This window comes from Quercus lobata, chromosome 7 (genome assembly GCF_001633185.2).
Source record: "Quercus lobata isolate SW786 chromosome 7, ValleyOak3.0 Primary Assembly, whole genome shotgun sequence".
In the NCBI taxonomy this organism is placed as follows: domain Eukaryota; kingdom Viridiplantae; phylum Streptophyta; class Magnoliopsida; order Fagales; family Fagaceae; genus Quercus; species Quercus lobata.
In genome coordinates, this window is record NC_044910.1 from 40719809 (window position 1) to 40736402 (window position 16594).

Here is a 16594-nt window from a genome sequence, read left to right on the forward strand (position 1 = left end):
TACATGTTGATATAGTATTTGAGATCAATTTGCAAAATAACAATTCATTTGTGTGTATGCTAAGCAATATTTAAATGCAAGAAAATTCAAAATAAAATAACATATTCATTATATTATATTTTAATTAGGGGTTTATTTACATAAAAAATCATTTTGAAAATGTAATTATAAAAATGTTATAATTCTACTTATGAAATGGAAAGGTTTTTAGTTGTTAGATAGACATAAAGTACAACTTACAAAAATTTCTATTATTTTTGTTATCCTATATGTTATAGGTCTATTTATTTTAGCTTAACATGCCAACTTATTTTTATCTTTAACAAACGTATAAGTAGGCTATGCTCTCAATCCTCCCATGAAAGCAGCTGCTTGTGTTGTGTATACAGTTTTATAACTTTTCATTATTAATAACAGTTTTATATTTTTACCTAAAATGCATCTAGACTAGCTAGTAAGTAAATATTAACAGATTTTTTGGGTGGGGCCAAGGGGGGCAAGTACCCCCCCTTAATCGCCCCTGGCTCCGCCCATGTGACTACTATGACAACATGGATCTTGTAATTTTTTTTTTTTTATGGTCTTTAAATTGATGAGAGAGAGAGAGAGAGAGAGAGAGAGATTTAAATTTTTGACGTTTTTATTGAAAATACTAAAAGGTGTCACTTGAGCGACAAATGCCTTGACATTGTTTATTGTTATAGATGAGAGGATATGTTATAGTTTAAATTGAAATATTTTGTAAATTTTTATTTATATACTTTTTTATTTAAAAAAAAAAATCATCTTTATAGTCCACGTATAATATTTTGATAACTGAATTTCAATTATATTACATCCCATTAAAAAGACAATAAATGTAAATTGTTAAGATTAGTATAATTAAGAACATGAATATACTTTTCTCAAAAAAAAAAAGAACATGAATATATTGTTTGAGTTAATTCATAGTCATTTTGAAATGAGAAGTTATTATTGTTTATATTATTGATTGTGTATTATTGAATTTGCTTTTATATTTTTTCTGTTTTGTTTCAATTGTTATTGAAGCAACTAATTTTGATAATTAGAGATGAAAATGGGTTAGGTTTAATATGTTTCTAACCAAACTCAATCCTAATAGTTTCAAGACTTTCCATTTATGTTCATTGATGAAGTGGTCATTAAGTTTCATCCGAACTCAAAATGATGTTTTGAAACTATGTCGATCGTATTGTACATGTTTGAAAAAAAAAAGTATATATATTTAACTTTAAAAAATGTTTTTATTTTATTTTTTCCCTTTTATTTTTCACAGCCCTTCAAAATTTTCTCCAAATCCAAACACACCAAAAACAACCTTATGTCAAATGCAAAACTGACACTCACAAACAAGCAAAAAAAAAAAGTCTTACGCATCAGCAAAAAGATTAATCTAACATTTCTTTTACTAAAGCAACCATAACTAGTCAACCTAACATAAAACTACCACCCCAATAAAGTCTCTTGATACATGAAATTTCATTTTTTTTCAATATAATTCTAGGCAACCAAAAGAGACCTCGAAAAATTCAATGAAAAGCATACCAAATACCAAACAAGTTCCCGAGCCTTAGAAAATTAGTAATTGAAGACGGTTGCTGGGGTTGAAATAACTAGTGATCAGAGATGACTGTTGAGTTTAATAAAATCGAGGATATATAAAGTTTTTAGGGTTTAAAAAGAAGGCGATCGGAGCTTTGAAAAAAGGGAAGTAAGAGAGAAAGAGAACCAATTACATGAATTTAAAATCCCGAACGAGAAGATCCCAAACCCAAATGAAGAAATCAAGGTCAAGTTTCGACAAACTGAGACCGATGGCAATTGATCTAAAGATTAGTTTGGCACGTTTTAATTAGACTAGTTATAAATATTGTAGGTTTAGTTGGCACTAAAGCAACGACACTAAGTGACTCAAATTAAAGCATTATATAACGTTGAGGACATTCCAATTTTAAAACTTTAGGAGCCAAAAAAAAAAAAAAAATTAAAGGGTGTAATTGCAATTTAAACCCTAAAATATTAGTCCATTCAGTGTAAATGTGCTTACTAGTGCTTAAATTGTGTTAACTAGTATTTTAAACGTTCAATTCTAGGTTGCTTCTCTTGATCGATTTATTTGACCAAAATCGTTATAAGACGATCAGGCGGGTTTAGTATGGGTTTGAGTTTTTCAAGTATAAATATGATGGATTTGGGATAGAATCTGAATTGATAGGCTTTGATATGTGAAATAGTTAGAGGGTTTGAGATTTGGGGGAATGTCATCTCAATCCCAACTTCTTGTCATTCCTAAACTTGAGTGAGAATGTCAGATTTTAAGTCAATTGTTCCAGTTAAAATTTTTAGAAAAATATCAATATAAATCATTTTACAAAATAATTAATACAACACTAATTAATGCATGAAAATAAATGTATTTTTCCATTAATTTATGGCAATGATTTATAATTGGCTATTGTTAATGAGTATGATAAGGGCATAGATTAAGGTATATTTAATACTCTGTTAAATAATATTTTTATACATTTATTTTTTAAAAGTCAAATTGTTCAAAAATATTATATATATATATATATAAAGTAAAATTAAAATTAAAAAAAAAAAAAAAACAAACTACATTGAAGGAATAATTATTCTATATTACGGAAGAACAATAAATATATGTTCCCCTTCTCACATAATATTCAATGATGGAGTCTTACTAATTCAATTCATGGTGGGAACCACTATTTATGTGAGAGAGAGAGCACAAATTTATTATATTCCAAGAGCACAAATTTACAATATTTTTACAAATTGTTGGTGTGTCAAAATTTTACTAGTTCTCATTTATTTACTAGTAACAAATCGCCACTTAAGATATTTTTGTTAAAAAAAAAGTTGTAAATGTAGCATATTTGACCTTTTGGTAGAGTGACACCTCATATTGTTGTGAAAAATATTATGAGATTTGGTTGTCTATAAAAGAACTTTTCACACTAGTTTCAGTTTAGTTCCAAATAAAGGTCCAGTTTTTTTTTTTTTTTTTTTGAGAAAAAAGGTCCAGTTAAGCACAAATTAAAGAATAATAAATTCTCAATTATGAATAATAATACTGTGGGGCCCAAATGATTTATGGGTCAGGCCCATCTACCCGGGGAGAATCCGAAGGCCCAAGCCGAGGAGGGTTATGGCCCAAGCTCGACAAAATAGCCTATGGATACCGCCGAGGACAGCTCAGTCCTCGGCAGACCCAAAGTCCCCCCTGAAAGAATGGTAAAAACGGTATAGGACTGAAACTTGGAAGAAAGATCTAAAATATCCAGGAAAAGCTGCCCTTACTGCCATTCAATGCTCTGAACCTGACAGAGCCGCATTTCTTGGCTTTTACAACCACCCCCAACGACTTTGAATATGGGCTGATGCGACAAGTATCAATCTTGGAAAGATTGACCCTATACGTGGACGAAGGACAATGAACGCAGGGAAAATATAAAAGGAAAAATAAATAACCTAAATGGGGGTTGGGAGAAATGGCCAAAAACCAGAGCCTCCCAGCCCACCTCCAGGAGAAAGACTCCAGGGGTGAAGGAAAACTTAAACTCGTACGAACACCGCGAAAACCCGCCGCCTGTCGATCAAGGCCTAGCCTTCCAAACCCACGCTTTACAAATGATATTGTTAGGGGCCTTTTTACGTGCGAACCCGACACTGTTACGGTCCGCCACGAATCGCGTCCTTACAATTGGCGCCGTCTGTGGGGAAGGCTTGTGTGTTGGTATAGGATGTGGGTCGATAGAGTTTCTTCGTTATTTCTAACCGTTGGTTATAGAGTTCTAGTATAAAGTTCTGCTAGGGGCTACGTTTCTTGACTAGGGGCTTGGCTGAGGAGCTAACTCCCTTAAAGCCAAGGTCTCCCGTAAAGAGCAAACTAGGCACTTGATAGCGTTAATCGTATGGATAAACTCTAGGGCCTTGGTTGAGGAGTTAACTCCCCTAAAGCCAAGATCCCACACAGAGAGGAAAACTAGGTTTTGGACAGAACTAGGGCATTGTATGGTCCACGGACTCAAGCCTATGGGGAAACCAACTACCTGGATGAGGAAAACTAGGTTTTGGACAGAACCAGGGCACTGTATGGTCCACGGACTCAAGCCTATGGGGAAACCAACTACCTGGATGAGAGAAAACTAGGTTTTGGACAGAACCAGGGCACTGTATGGTCCACGGACTCAAGCCTATGGGGAAACCAACTACCTGGATGAGGAAAACTAGGTTTTGGACAGAACCAAGGCATTGCATGGTCCACGGACTCAAGCCTATGGGGAAACCAACTGCCTGGATGAGGAAAACTAGGTTTTGGACAGAACTAGGGCATTGTATAGTCCACGGACTCAAGCCTATGGGGAAACCAACTACCTGGATGAGGAAAACTAGGTTTTGGACAGAACCAGGGCATTGTATAGTCCACAGACTCAAGCCTATGGGGAAACCAACTACCTGGATGAGGAAAACTAGGTTTTGGACAGAACCAGGGCATTGCATAGTCCACGGACTCAAGCCTATGGGGAAACCAACTACCTGGATGAGGAAAACTAGGTTTTGGACAGAACCAGGGCATTGTATGGTCCACGAACTCAAGCCTATGGGGAAACCAACTACCTGGATGAGGAAAACTAGGTTTTGGACAGAACCAGGGCATTGCATAGTCCTCGGACTCAAGCCTATGGGGAAACCAACTACCTGGATGAGGAACCAACTATTTTAAAAAAAAAAAATGGCACATAAACCTCAAAATCCATCCGAAGAGAGCTCCGCGTTAACAGATGGGTTAATACCTTGATTGCGCGGATTCCTCGGTCTACCCTCTGATCCCCAGTATCAAAGGGGTTGATGCGATACGGCGCAACGTATTACCCAAGAGCACACCCGAAGTCCCTCGCTACTCGGCTACCCTCTCGGACGAATTACTTAGAGTTTATCGTTCTAGCATGCATCGCGCAGCACTCAGCGGTTATCCCGGTTAGTTCCAAGAGTTTAATTTATCGATGATTAACCTTGTTATGCTTGATAATATTTGTAAGTTTAAACTAGTAGGAATCTGTGTTAAGGCATTTTTCTGCCTGGAATATCATTAAGGGCAGGCTTATATTTAATATTCATGCATAAAGTAGTTGTTACGGAGAAGAAAGATATGAATAGAGAAATAGACACATATTTTATTAAGACAAAGGAACAGTATAGTGTACAATGAAAAGCTGAAACAAAGCCTACATTGAAGCTAACTACGTATGTAACGAAAAATACAAGAGAGTGAAGATAAAGCCGAGGAGGTAGCACAGAGGAGAAGTTGGCTACTGCCTCGAGACCTTATTCCTCCTCAATGCTTTTGCACGCCCATAACTCAGGCGGCAAAAGAACCCAACTTAGGGCCTGCACCGGTGAAGAAAAGGTGCAGGGAACCTGACCTCAGGCTAACACCATCTACAGAAAGGGTGCAGGGAGCCGGAAGTTGGGGAGCCCCCGCAAAAATTTGCCTGCTACAAGGCAGACGGCGCTGATGGCGGAAGTTCCTTTTTCTGACATACCAAAAATCTGGCACGACCAGAACCTGCTTCGGATTTTGACTAAAAGAAGGAGGAATACCATCTTTCTCCTGTCAAGACGGAGGACTGGCTTGAATCTGTGCCATCCTTGTCCATACCATATCACCTTGAGGATTCGGTGCCTCTGAAGTGTGCGGAGACCTTTCATCCCCATCCATGCCTCAAAGCAAGATGTTTGAGGCAGTGGCACTAGAAAGAGAGATCGCGGATATGGAAGAAATATGGTTCTGAAGGGAACAGGAGAGGTCATGTGCAAGTGAAGTGATCCTCTATCCCATTTATACCCAGAAGTAAACCGGTGGCATTTAATTCACGTAGCGTCCCAAGGAACGCTACAGACAAAACGTCTCTGACTCGATTTCCAACGTCGTCTGCAACCCTGAGGCTAGAGGAGTCTCGAGAAGGCGCACCTCGAACACTGGGACGCCAAAAAGTACCGCGTGATCAAAGACTACGGAAATACCTCTTAATTTGTGGGCCCAGTAAATTCGCGGCCCAAGCCCGTTCAGCATATGGGCCCAGGGACAAAACCAAGGCCTTGCATGGTCCTCGGACTCAAGCCTATGGGGAAACCAAGTACAAAAAAGAAAAAATCACAAGTTTTGGACAGAACCAAGGCCTTGCATGGTCCTCGGACTCAAGCCTATGGGGAAACCAAGTACAAAAAAGAACAAATCACAAGTTTTGGACAGAACCAAGGCCTTGCATGGTCCTCGGACTCAAGCCTATGGAGAAACCAAGTACAAAAAAGAAAAAATCACAAGTTTTGGACAGAACCAAGGCCTTGCATGGTCTTCGGACTCAAGCCTATGGGAAAACCAAGTACAAAAAATTATAATTATTACAAGTTTTGGACAGAATCAAGGCCTTGTATGGTCCTCGGACCCAAGCCAATGGGGAAACCAAATACTTTGATAAGAAAAGGTTTGAATTTCGTAAGAGGGGTTACTTGATAAAAATGTCAGGTCACTTCATCCACGGCTTAAACACCAAAAAAGGTCAAGACCAATAAAGTTGTGAAGAAGGTGGTGAAACGCCCCAGCATTTAGTCGTATAAGAAGGCTGTTCATTTGGTGGGTGATATATCTTCAAATGGTTATTCCTCACACGGCATCAAACCTTCGTTTTACTCCTCGGCTAGCATGGGGTAAGTACTACTTTTCACTGGTCGGCCTTATTGTGCCAAGCGTTTCTATTAAAGTTATGGCGACATCTTTTTATTATCAAGTATTTTGGTCTTAGTCTTCATTGATTTAGATGCTATATTATTGTGCCGAGCAGTGTTTATAAATTTAAAAAAAAAAAAAGAGAAAAGAAAAGGCATAGAGACAAAACATGCGAAATAAAATAACAACAACTTTTGTTAATACGAAAAATTATTACAACGTACAAAGAGGGGCTCAAACGAGCCTATACAAAATGTGAACTGCCTAAGCAACAATTACATCCGTAGTACAGATAAGTAAACTGTCAGGCGTCTTTTAAACTCGTCTTCAAAGTCTCTCCAATCTCTGCCTCAATATTGCTCATATTACGATAAGAACCTCATTTGGGAAGAAATGAAGGAGAAGGAAATAGTAAGGAAGAAATCAATGAAGAAGATGGAGGAGATGAATGAAGAAGATGGATGACATGAGTAAAAAAGGAGGAGAAGAAGAGAGAAAAGATGAAAAGAAAGAAAAATGAGCAAAAGAGGGAGAATTGAAAGCACCAGGATGGAACTGGTGCTGGGAAGACTAAGAAAGGGAGACGGAGGGTAGCACCAGTGAAGGAAGAGAGGAAGAAGTAGAGACACTTAGTCCCTGCCTCGATCCTGACTCCCAACACACTGGAGCCATACTAGGTATGCTCATAGGAGAGCGGTTGGTACTGATGATGGGTGTTCTCGACTTGGTCACGCCGAAAGTTTGACGTGACGAGTCCCTGCTTCGGATTTTGACTGAAAGAAGGATGAGGTTGATTTTGAGTCTTCGCCATCCCTGGCTCGATCGAGCCATAATGAGCTTTATTGGAACATGGCGTTTATGGGAGGGGTCTGGCTCCTGCATCACTTGTTGTTATGGTAAAGTGTATCACGATTTAGTTTATAAACCAGTGGGTAAAATGAACCCTAGGGGAGGCCAAGTGTTTCAAATCTCAGAAGGATGAAAAGAAATTCTTCACAAAAACAATAACCTCCTCCCTTCCTTCTTATACAGAGGGTGGAGCGGGAGACATTTAATAGGTTCAGATCTCCAAAGGAATCTGTCAACACAAACATGCCGGTTCCGTTTCTCCACCCCATCAAAACAAACCGTCGAATTAAAGTAGTCTCGTAAATAGTGGTCATTAAAAGCACGTTTTGGGATACCCAAACGATAAGAACGCATCAAGCGCGAAATCAAAAACTGTCTCGTAAACCGGTGCATTTTTTGGACAGATGAAGAGCCACCAGCATTATTAATAGGCCAAATTGATTGGGCCGCAGGAAGAGGTTCGGCATCACCAAAACCCCCCTTTCCAACCAAGAGGTTGGATAGCCGGGTTTTGAAGGGCTATTGTGGGGCCCAAATGATTTATGGGCCAGGCCCATCTACCCGGGAAGAATCCGAAGGCCCAAGCCGAGGAGGGCTATGACCCAAGCTCGACAAAATAGCCTATGGATACCGCCGAGGACAGCTCAGTCCTCGGCAGACCCAAAGTCCCCCTTGAAAGAAGGGTAAAAACGGTATAGGACTGAAATTTAGAAGAAAGATCTAAAATATCCAGGGAAAGCTGCCCTTACTGCCATTCAATGCTCTGAACCTGACAGAGCTGCATTTCTTGGCTTTTACAACCACCCCCAACGACTTTGAATATGGGCTGATGCGACAAGTATCAATCTTGGAAAGATTGACCCTATACGTGGACGAAGGACAATGAACGCAGGGAAAATATAAAAGGAAAAATAAGTAACCTAAATGGGGGTTGGGAGAAATGGCCAAAAACCAGAGCCTCCCAGCCCACCTCCAGGAGAAAGACTCCAGGGATGAAGGAAAACTTAAACTCATACGAACACCGCGAAAACCCGCCGCCTGTCGATCAAGGTCTAGCCTTCCAAACCCACGCTCTACAAATGATATTGTTAGGGGCCTTTTTACGTGCGAACCCGACACTGTTACGGTCCGCCACGAATCGCGTCCTTACAAATACATATTAGAAAAATACTGGAACTATAAACTTTTTTACAAAATTTGTTTATAATCACTCACCATATTAGCAGTTTATAGAAAATTTTGTAGCTCTAAAATTATCATAATATGTATTATTGTTCATAATCGGGCATTTATTATTTTTAAACTTGTGCTTAACTGGACCATAATTGTTTATTTATGCCTTTATTTGGAACTTAAAACTAAACTTCAAAAATAAGTGTGAATAACTGTGAAGGGTTTTTCTATATACACAACAAAAGTTCATGATATTTTCACAACAAGCAAAGATGTCACTCCACCATAAGTCAAATGAGATATGCTAAATTGTCAATGATTTCATAACAAATCATTTTTCCCTAAGTCATTAAAAGTTGTTATTGGTGAATAAAAATGTGATGTCAGTGAACCCAAATAAGAACCTTTAACAGCTTACAACTTGTAAAATCGTTGTAGATCTAGCATTACTCTAAGTCAAATAAAAATGAAATAAAATAATAAAATATTATATTTGATTCACTACCATTCAAAACAAGAATATTGTAAAAAATGTATTAGCTCTTTTTTTTTTTTGAAAGTAGGATAAAATCACGCATGCCTTTATTTGGAATATTCATTATTCAGTATAGAACTAATTAATGGTCTTTCTCTGATTTTTTTTTTTTTTAAAGAGTGAAAGTAAGAAAAAACCACGCATGTCATGAGAAGTTTTTATTTTAGAGTATTTTTATAAAAATCATATCAACTCCATGATTTTGATATTTATATCTTTTTTTTTTTTTTTATATAAGATAGAATTTCTACTCTAGCCTAATCTAAGTGTATATGTGTATGAAGATCCTTCCTTGAGACTTGAACCTCGGCCCTTGCGATGGTATTTATTTCTTTTAACTTCTCATTAACATGATTTCTACCACGTTGACTATTCACCCATTAGTTGCTCAATTCAACGAGTATTGAAATGCTTTTCATACTCAATTCAATAGGCAAGCGTTATTGTCCTTATTGTCTAAGGTTTTGAATACGTAAATGGTAGAAAGTTTAATTTGATTTAAACATGGGATTAAATTAAGGGAGTCAATTCCGTACCGTACTGACCGGTACCACCGGAATATACCGTACCGGTAAGCAATCCGGTACATATAACCCCCCTGTTTCATACCGGAAAAAATAACGGCCGTACCGGCCAATTTCGGGCAATACCAGCCGGTACGCTCGGTACCGGCCGATACAGAAAAAAGTTTTTTTATTTTTATTTTTTATTTTTTAAGTTTTGTAATTTTTGAATTTTTGTTAGGGCAAAATGGTAACTTATTTGCATTAACTTATTAGTATTATTTGTTTTCTTAGTATGCAATGGTAACTTTTAAGCTTTCTATTTTTTATATTGTGTTTTTTTTTTCTTTCTTTTAATTGATACTAAAGTTTAAAACCATAAATAATTAATTCTGAATTGAGGAAATGTTTTATGGTAAACTTTTATATTTATTATAATATATATACATACACACACATACATACATATATATATATATATATATATATAATAGCGGTAAACCCGAAACGATACACCGGTATTGACCGGTATCCGAAATATATCGTACTGCTGGCCAAACCGATACAGCCTCCGGTACGGTATTGACTCCCTTGGATTAAATGACAAGGCTACACCTTAGGTATATATATATATATTTGGTGTAAGCATTTTGAGATGTGAACAATTATTTTATTACTCCCTCTTCAAACATTTGTGTTAAATTATATTCAGAATGTTATATTATAATATTGTGGGTTCCAATTAGCTCAACTGGTAAAGTTTTGATAGTTGAATAAAAGATATGGGGTTCAATTTCTGCCTACACCATAAGTTGAAACTCTCTCTCAAAAAAAAAAGAAAAAAAAAAGAATGTTATAGAATTTGAATATTAAATAATTAAAATGAATTAGTATGGCAATATAAATATAAAGATATAAGAGTTAATATGAAAGATAAGGAGTTAGTGGAATGTTTAATTTTACATTAAAAATGAGAGAAGAAACTATTTTATTTGTTTTTAAGTGTGGTGATTAATAGACTAAAATGTACTAAAGGAGATATTATATGGACAAAGTTTAGAAACATAATTGGTTGTAGTCTAAGATTACAACATTACTCAATATCTCTTTATTGGAGGTGAATTTTGAGAATTTCACCTTCTTCTTATATCCTCCATGCTTGTAAATTTCTAGAAAATTAAAGATCAATAGTTATGCCATCAATAAATTGTTTAAATTGCTAATTTTTGTAGTTTAAAATTATGCATAAAATATAAGCTTATAGATCATATAATTTATAATATCCAATTGACATAAAATTTGACATGTGTATTAAGAGTATAAAAAACATGCAATTCAACAGTTAGATTTTTTAAATATGTAGTAATGTTTATTTTATTGAGTAATGTTGTAACCTAACCTTAGGCTATAACCAATTTTGTAGCTAAACTTTGTCTATATTATATTTGTTAGACTGTTATATCATTTTGAGACAAGTCAAATAAGGTTTGCATCGGTTACAAAGTTTAGTCAACCAAAACCAATGGTTGTATTTTTTCTCAAAGAAATCATATTCATAAGTATTTTATTCAGTTTCTCAATTTGACACACTGGAAACCCCGTAAACAATATCTCAAAGAAATAATATTCATAAATATTTTATTCAGTTTCTCAATTTGACACACCGGAAACCCCATAAACAATATCTCAAAGAAATCATATTCATACGTATTTTATTCAGTTTCTCAATTTGACACACCGGAAACCCCGTAAACAATATCTCAAAAAAATAATATTCATAAGTATTTTATTTAGTTTCTCAATTAACAAACCGAAAATCCAGTATGTATCGTCTCAAGAAAGCGACCTGGTTTGTGTATCAACTCCATCACCTAAATTTATGCTAATTTCTTTATATTATTTTATTCAATGAAAGCGACATGGTTTGTGTGTATCAACTCCATCACCTAAATTCATGCTAATTTCTTTATATTATTTTTTTCAATGAAAGCTAACCAATTTTGTAGCTAAACTTTGTCTATATAATATTTGTTAGACTGTTGTATCATTTTGAGACAAGTCAAATAAGGTTTGCATCGGTTACAAAGTTTAGTCAACCAAAACCAATGGTTGTATTTTTTCTCAAAGAAATCATATTCATAAGTATTTTATTCAGTTTCTCAATTTGACACACCGGAAACCCCGTAAACAATATCTCAAAGAAATAATATTCATAAATATTTATTCAGTTTCTCAATTTGACACACCGGAAACCCGTAAACAATATCTCAAAGAAATCATATTCATACGTATTTTATTCAGTTTCTCAATTTGACACACCGGAAACCCGTAAATAATATCTCAAAGAAATAATATTCATAAGTATTTTATTTAGTTTCTCAATTAATAAACCGAAAATCCAGTATGTATCGTCTCAAGAAAGCGACCTGGTTTGTGTGTCAACTCCATCACCTAAATTCATGCTAATTTATTTATATTATTTTATTCAATGAAAGCGACCTGGTTTGTGTGTATCAACTCCATCACCTAAATTCATGCTAATTTCTTTATATTATCTCTATATATATATAAAACCGAAACCTCTGCTGACATCACAATTTTTCACATCAGCACAATATTTAAAAAATAAAAAATAAAAATAAAAACATTATAATACCTCAAAACCATAGCAACCTTATCCCTTTCTCAAGTTAAGAAATATAAAGCCACAGTTTCTGCAAACTCTCTCTCTCCAAACGTAAATATCAAATTCAACCCCTTTAATTTCTCTTTATATTTTTGAGGCTTCTATAGAGTTATAGTGAGTTATGCTGATTTTGTTTTTTGTGTGTGTGTGTATAGATGGTCATAATACTCCGGTATTCCAAGAGAAATTTGTGTTTTCGTTAATTGAAGGCCTTAGAGAGATAAGTGTTGCAATTTGGAACAGCAATGCAAAAGACGATTTCATTGGCAGCGGAAAGTAATTACTTTGTCTCATAGTTTTGTTTTTTGAATTTATTTTGTGTGCTTTTTAGACCATTTTGGATCAATTTTGTTAATTGGGTTTTTTTTTTATTTTTTTTTTATTTTTTTTTAGGGTCCAATTGGGGAAGATTCTTTCAAAGGGTTATGACGACTGCACTTGGTGTCTGTATACTAATGGTGGGGGGTAAATGCTATAAATTACTAACCATTTTTAAGTATATAATCTGTTTCTAAAATTATCTATAATATTTTGTCTTCCGAAAATTTTATCTCTTAAATTTTAGTATATTGTGTTTCTTAAGCTATAGACAGACTTTCTTTGTTTCTTATTTTCAATAATAAATCATTTTATTTCAATATCGGTAATTGTTTGAGAAATCCAATATGTTCATATCTCTATAGAATTGAGAATAGTAGAAGCCAATTTTATTACAACTACTTAAATTGAGTTGACTTAATTCCGTACAATTACAAAGTATAGCATGAAAGATAATGGAATTCATTATTGTAATTTTTATTATTCTTTCCATATTTTGAATTTTCATGTTTTTATTGTTAATGAGAAATTAAGGCTCAGTTGCACAATATGTGTAAATTCTTTAGAAGACTACTTTAAATAGTAAGTCAATGTGTCTCTTACATTTGGGTATTAGTTAGAATTATTTTCAAATGATTGTACCAATAAAAGTGAATGTGTATAAATTTTGTTTAATTATCCCGTGCATCGCACGGGTTAGCGACTAGTTTTATTCAATTTTGGAGCGAGTTAATATCTCAACTTGTTCTCTAATTTTATAGTAAATAGAATTTTAATAAATATCATTATCTAAATCATTAGTATTTTGTAAATTATGAATTGTAATTTATTTATTAATTTAAGTCCCAGGTTAATAATAGAAAGAAATTTTCAAAAACAGAAATATTTCGAAAATAAATTGCTTATATGCCTTTATGTGTATAAAATAAGGGTTTCACTTTTCTTGATTGTATCATAAAACTTAAACAAGTCGTGGATACACCTAATAATTATTCAAATTTAAATGCAATGTTTATCGGGCTGCCGGCCGCAAGAGGAAGCTTGGATTGACTTGAATTTTTTTTTTTTTTTTTGATAAGCGGTTTGACTAGAATTGATATTCATACGGCGTGGAAAACGCTACGTAATAAAAATTACAGACTGTGCCATACAGCAATATAGATTTTATATAGATTTTTTTGGTTCAAACTAGATTCTAGAACATAAAACATCAATTGTTTGGAGTAAAGATAAGAACAATACTAATCAAATCTGTATGTTTCAAAATAAAATATGATTAATATAACAACTCAAAGATCGTAGGATTGACTATACTAATTAGTGGTGATTTTCTATATCTCATCTCATGTGGACATATATATAATTCGGGTTATATTAACAAGTGCTCTAAAAGCAATTCTTAATAAACTATTTTAAAAAAAAAAATTATACTATTTTTATAGAAAATATAAAAAGCTGTAAAAAAAAAAAATCACTTTATCATTTTTTTTATAAAACGTATTTAAAAATAGTTCTTAAACTAATATTTTTAAGATATCCGTTAAACTTTTTCATGTGTATATATATATATACCCCAGCACGGGCCACACAACCAAGTATTGTTACCACTCATGTGGCACATATATATGGCCCTTATTTTGTAGCACATGAATATATTCTAGGTTGATAGAATCCGAGCATGAGGAATTAAAAAGACAAAATGTAAATTCATGATAGATTGAGATAGAGAGTGAGGTACAGCTGGCCAGATTTATCGACAGCTCGTCGGTTAGCTGCCTTTATTATTACTATTTTTTTTTTCAAAAAGGAAATTCAATACTTAATTAATGAAGTTATTTAGGTTGCCTTTACACTAATTTAGACCATATTAAGCCCTATGAACATTGTTAGTTTTTTTTTAATAAAAAAATAATAATATATGAACATAAAGCGAAAGAATATTTTCTGCCACGATTTTTTTTATATAAAAAAAAAAAAGAAAAAAGAAAAAAGAAATTCTATACATATTTTATGCTGTCATTTGGGTTTTCTTTAGTAGATTTTACACTAATTTAGACCATATTAAGCTTTATGAACATTGTTAGGATTTAAATAATAATAATAATAATATGAACATAAAGAATATAAGAATATACACGATACATACCCCACTTTTTTAATGGAGAAAATCATCAACTTTGTTTGCAGGTTTTATAACATTGACGACATGTCAGTGTGAAAATTCGGAGTTGTTTACATGTACTGATTCACTGCACAGTACTGTAAATGTAAACTCAAGTTTTAGTCGGCAGGGATTTTTTTTTTTTTTTTTTCACGTGTGACATCCATTAATTCTAGGAAAATACGTTAGGATAAGGACAAAATTTAAGTATAGTATTTTAGGTGTTATTCATTAGATTTTTCTTTTAAAATTCAGTCATATGATTACTTAATTAAAAAATACACTTCTGTCCCATAACAAAAAATCCACATGGCAAAATTTTAAAAATGAAACCTAAGGAATAACACTTAATTACTGTACCTAAGTCTTGCCCAATACGTAACACCCTATGCACTTAGTGTGCGTTTGCTCCAACTTAAAAAATCAATTTATTTTTACTATTATTTATAGGCCCCATTACACTTTTTGATATTATTTATGGGTTCTACTATACTGTTTCAACTAGCTTTTATTTTTATTTACAGTACTTTTACCTAATAAACTCTTAATATGAAATTTTACCTGGAATTAAAAAAAAAAAAAAAGGTGAACCAATAATAATAGAATTAATTAAAATAAATATATGAAAAACTTAGGTTTGTTGAAAGAGCAACATCACTTACTGTAATTGATATAATTACTGTACTGATTTTTATGTTTTAGTGGTAATTATTCCTTTTTTTTTTTAATATAAAAGTTCCATCAACTTATTAAGGATAAGAAGTAATGAAGTTTGACATATAAATTTATGATATATTAAAGAAACTGAAAGCTAATCAACACAGTTATTGATTAAGTACATCTACTTTTCTTTTCTTTTTTTGGTAAATAATGCTAATTCCTTTTTTCAAAAAAAATAATAAGTGAAAATGGAGAAATTTAAAGTAATGTTTTCCTTGATTAAGGAAACTGAAAGCTAATCAACACAGTTATTGATTAAGTACATCTACTTTTCTTTTCTTTTTTTTGGTAAATAATGCTGATTCCTTTTTTCAAAAAAAATAATAAGTGAAAATCGAGAATTTTTTTTTTTTTTTTTTTTTTGAGAATGTGAAAATGGAGAAATTTAAAGTAATGTTTTCCTTCAGAAATAATGCCATCTTCTTAATATCTCGATACGATACAAGGTTTAGCCATCTTCTTAATTTACTATAAGATTGCATTACCGACAAAGAGAGTGATTTTAATTCTTGGGTCTTGTTAATAGATGCCCTTAGAGAATTTGTTAATGAATTATTTTGGGAAAAAAAATTATCAAAATTTTGAGAATGTTTTAATATCACTTTCATGGAAAATATAAAAATTTGTAAAAAAAGTCTTTTTTTTTTTATTTTTTTATAAAAAAATTTCTAAAAATATATATAGTTCATTAACAAATATTCGTTAATATTTCTCTTAGTTTTTAATGGGTGTTTAACTAATCAAATTATGAACAGCATGATGCAAAATAAGTAACAATATCCCATATCACCTTCCAAACTAATCATTCCTATAACAGTCACTACTCACTACGTACACGGCAATACAATCTTGTGAAGCAAAAGGTTAATCGGCAGTC